General features: G+C 39.6%; 1 pseudogene; it reads left to right on the top strand.

The window, feature by feature from the left end:
* The first annotated feature begins 1,776 nt into the window (after positions 1-1,776).
* On the top strand, positions 1,777-1,891 carry LOC136396530 (U6 spliceosomal RNA; annotated as a pseudogene).
* Positions 1,892-5,132: the final 3,241 nt, after the last annotated feature.

Genomic DNA, 5,132 nt, shown 5'->3' with positions numbered 1-5,132 from the left:
TCCCTATCTGTCCTCTCTCTGTCTCTGTCACACACAAAAAGAAAGAAAGAAATATACAACCCTAAACTAACTCCAGAATTACAAAAGGTTTTCAAAGGGCCTCAGGGTACATAGCCAGCAAAGTGGCAAAATCTGAATGCCTCCCACTTTCTCACTGAAGGGACAGGGAAATATGTTGTCTGTCATCTGTAATTATTCTTTTTTATGTCGCATCCCCCCCCCCTCCAAAACCCAAGTGCTCTGAAAATATTATCTAAATATGGGTTCTAGAAAACAGTATTCTTGTGGATGCAAAACTTTGACATACCAGAACATTAGAAGATTTTGCTTCTGTGTTTGTTTATTTTTGATGGCTCACACAACACTCTTTATAAAAGTGGTATATTGTAAGTGTTAGAGAATGTCAGGACAGTGGGCAAGGAATAAAGGTGTAGTTTGGGGAATCAGAGGCCACAAAACCCAGGGGTTGTGCAAACCAGGGTATCTGAATTGGAAACAAGTAAAATAGGTTGGATCCATTTAGTTATAAGGGCTCAGTAAAAATATGATTAAAAATTCATTCATTGCTCACAGCTTGGGACCATGTAAAAGTCAGAAACTAAAAGCTTTCTGCAAATGTTTTCATATAGATGCCATTTCACAAATAAGACATTTCTTATAAAAAAAATCTCTTGACCCATAAACCTTTTGAAATCAAAGATTAGTTTATTCTGTTTTATTTCCAGACACTTTCTCAGTGTGACTGGTTGTTTGTAAAACCCAAAGATGTTAGTGGTGTTTAGCTTATCTTGGATTCCACTATGGAGCATCCCAGTTTTTGTCTGGGATTCTACATGCCTTCCTGCCTCTCGTGTGCCAGGGAGGGGAAGGGAGTCCCACCACACAAATAAGAATAACAGATTGTTGCCAAAATAGCTACCATTTATTGAATACTTAATACACAGAAGTCCCTTTGTTAAGCACGTGACAGAACCGTCTCATTTTGTCTTCAGGTATTATGATTCATCGTTTACAGATGAAGAAATGGAAATGGAAACCAAGAGAGAAAGAGAGCAATTAACTTGCCACATAACAAATACCTTATAAACTCAGGATTTGAACTACTGCTGGTTGAATCCCAGAACCTATACTCAAGCATTCCACCATTCTGCTAATATAGATCTAATTATTCATTTCAGGCCTTGACAAGCCAGATGGAAGTGAGTGGTGTTTAATACAACCCTCACTATACTCGAAGTGCATACTTAGAGTATATGAAACACCCTCTGACCCAAGAGGAATCCATGCCTCAGGAACCAGAAGAAAGTACCTTAGAGGCAATTAACAGCTGAGAATACATCCTAAGGGACCTGAAACACTAGTTTGAAAGAACACCATGTGATCTTACCTGTATGTGAAATCTAACAAACACAATAAACTGAGGAACAAAATAGAAACAGAGGCATGGACATAGGGAATAGATGGACGGCTGTCAGAGGGAAGGAGAAAGAGTAGACTAGATCAAGGTGAAAGGATTAGCCAAAAAATATATATATACATAACACATAGATACAGACAACAGGGAGGCAATAGCTAGAGGGAAAGCGGGGGTAGAGGTAGGGGGTGAGGGTCAGAGGGGGGAAAAGCTGAGTGGAAACAGACCTTGTATGGGCGAAGTGATGAGGCATGATGCAGTGTGTTGATGGTGTTATATTGAGTTGTACACTTGAAACCTGTACGGTTTGGTGAACCATGTCAACCCAATTAAATAAATAAATAAATAAATAAATGAAATGAGTTCTCACTTCGGCAGCACATATACTAAAACTGGAATGATACAAAGAAGATCAGAAGAATAGCATGCTCCCTACACGAAGATGGAACACAAATTTGTGAAGTGTTCCATATTTTTATAGAGCAAAAAAGAACAATAAACAACAGCAACAACTTGTGAACAACAATGTGGTGATTGCTGGGAGGCGGGAGGTGGAGGAATGTATGGGGGCATAAATGATGATGGATGAAGACTTGACTTGAGAGGGTGAACACACATTACAGTGTGGCTGTAGATGTGCTGTCGAATTGGGCACCTGAAACCTGTATAATTGTATTAACTGGTGTCACCCTAATAAATTCAATTAAAGTTCTATTTTGAAAAAATAAATAAGATGATAGATGTATGGAACTTCCTTGAAAGTAAAGGTATTCAAAACCCAACTATTATTGTCATTTCATAACAACTCTAAGATAAATATTTATAAACGATAGTAATGTGAGTTCCTTATGATAACAATCTTCCTCCCTCCTCTGTGTCATTGCTGTCATTCATTTCATTTGTACATACTCACACATAACTGCATATAAGCATGTAGTGCAATTGTTATTTTGCATGTATTCATCTATTAGATCACTGAAAAATAAGAAAAATAAAAGTTTTATTTTATCTTCCCTTATTCCTTCTCCAACACTCTTTATTTATGTAGATCCAAGTTTCTGAAATATATAATTTTTCTTTTTTCTAAAGAATTTCTTTTAACATTTTTTTTGCAAGGTAGGTTTACAGACAACAGGTTCTTTCAGTTTTATTTGTCTGATAAACTTTTTTTTCTCCCTCACTTATGAAGAATAATTTCATAGGACACAGAATTCTAGGTTGGTGGAGTTTTTCAATCAACTCTTTAACTATTTCACTTCATCCCTTCTTGCTTGCCCAGTATCTGAGGAGAAGTCAAACATCAATCTTACTTTTATTCCTCTCTATATAAGCATTTTCCCCCCTCTGGTTCCTTTTAAGACCGGTTTGTCTTTGGTAAAAGGCCACCAGGTTAGGCTTTGATAAAATAGTTTCTCCTGAGGAAAGACCTTTTAAAGTAGAACAGAGTGTTCTGGCATCTTTTTAAAGTTTTTCTTCCCCTGCCCCTGCCAGAAGCACAGAGGATTTTCTCTGATATTACTGTGTAGGGTCCCGGTGGGTAAATGAAAGTGCCCGGCCCTCTCTGACTGGGACCCCTAGTGATTTTGATTCTCAGAGTTCTCTGCACTGAGCCTCAGCAGTCTGACAATTACAGCCCAGGTGTTCCTACCCCAGCACCGGTTCCTGCTGAAACTTCTGTTCCTGGGTTTGTGCTTCAGTAAGCTGTGCGTTTCTGTATCCCCCTGTCTCTCGGGGTTGGAAGCCGCAGTTTGCCCTGTGTCCTCACTCTTCTGACAGATCTAAGAAGAGTGGTAGATTTCTTTTTCAGTTTGATCACCTTGTGACTTGTTAGAATGGAGTGGTGACGTATGAGCTCCTCCCAGATCAGACTTGAAATGAAAATGCCATTGATTCTTCAACTCAACTTCTTTTGTAAGGTAGAGTGACAGTATTTTTGCTCCCTTTCCTGCCCAAACTGTGCCAGGTAAAAAAGATGTGTGTTGACAGAAGATAGTCTTTTCCCATCTTGTCCTAAACAACTTTGTCTGTGGAAAGGGTCATTATTTGGCAAATCCAGGGCACATGGTTCTTACAGGGACTTTTGAGTGAGTAGAATATGTTTTACCCTAATAAAGAAGGCCTGAATATTAACTCTCCATCGAAAAACCTGGGAAGGCTATTCTAGTCTGCTCAAGTGATTTTATGCCTTTTAACTTTGCCAAGGCAATCTCAGAACTGACTTGAACAGGACGTTAAATATAATTTAGTGTCAGCAAATTCCCTATTTCAAATTCTTAACTAAGTTTCAACTACTTGACCATCATTCTGCTACAGGGACTCCACTACATCATTGTGTGAGGGTTTCCAACCCTCTTGAAGTCCATAAGGACAACGGGGTTAAGACAAAAGATCGCGATTTCACCAGCCGGAGTCCAGTCGGTTGCGTTCCTCTCTGGGTATTGTTTCTTTACTCCTTGATTTCCAAGGCTGTACTGGGAATAGCCACATTGGAGTACAAGATTATAGTCACCCTGCTTCCCAGTGGTGTCCTTTCTCTATGGTTTTAAACTCTAAATATCCCTTAAAAGAATATGAGACTAGGTTTTCTATGAACCATAAGTGAAATATCTGTTACTGTAGAATTGACAGAAATATATGTATCTAAGAATTTTCTATACTGGTAGGAAAAATAATGCCTAGAATCAATTCAGACCCTGGATCCTAGTCTAAGTCCCGAAGGAGGATTTATTCTAAAGAAAGATGTGTGTTTTTTTGGAACCCAAGGGGAGGAACAAATGTAACTGGCATTAAAGAAGGAACCAGAATAAGAAATTACAGAGCTACTCATCAATGCTTATATTTTCAGGTCTGCGTCATCTCTCTTCCTGTAGACTGCTCTGCTCTGCCCCCGCGGCCCCTGCAGAGACTGCCTGGCCGTTGTTACAATTGGAGGGTGTTGATTCATCACAGCCTTCCCCCCAGCCTCCATGGGTTTTGAACCAATTTTAGAGCTGTAGGAATCAGACAGATGAAGATAAAAATATCAGGCTCGGCCTGACCTGTAGTGGCGCAGAGGGATAAAGCGTCGACCTGGAACACTGAGGTCGCCGGTTCGAAACCTTGGGCTTGCCTAGTCAAGGCACATATGGGAGTTGATGCTTCCTGCTCCTCCCCCTTCTCTCTCTCTCTGTCTCTCTCTCTCACTCCTCTCTCTCTAAAAAAAAATCAATAAATAAAATATTAAAAAAATATATCAGGCTTACTCCTAGTAAAACTGGATTGGAGAATGTAGGTTGAATGTAAGGCCAAATGGGCTCCCTAATACTTTCTCTCTTGAATTAAATCCTCTTAGTGCTACTGGTCTCACTCCTGCAGGGACAGAGTCTCCCCAGGAAACTTACAACTGGGCAAGAAGCCATTTGCTTGCAGGGTATTAGTTCTACTCAAGGAAAACCAAAGAATAATAAAGGTCAGAGTGTCACTATCTAACCACTCAGATACATCCAATATGAGTAAGGTACAGGGAGAGGAAAGACTGAAAGTATTAATCTGGGAAAAGACATCTGTGAGAACAAAGCATGCATTTTTTTCATAATCATTTAGTCTTATTTTTAAAATAACTGGTGAGAAAAAAATCCTAGTGACTTAGTTTGGGTCAGGTGTCTTCAGTATGTTCAGCCCATGGTAGCCAGGGGAGAGATCCTTTGCAGGACAAATTTAGCTGCTAGAAATTCTTCCC

Source organism: Saccopteryx leptura, chromosome 2 (genome assembly GCF_036850995.1).
Source record: "Saccopteryx leptura isolate mSacLep1 chromosome 2, mSacLep1_pri_phased_curated, whole genome shotgun sequence".
NCBI lineage: Eukaryota > Metazoa > Chordata > Mammalia > Chiroptera > Emballonuridae > Saccopteryx > Saccopteryx leptura.
Note: the sequence above shows the minus strand (reverse complement) of the source record. Positions and strands in the feature narration are given on the sequence as shown.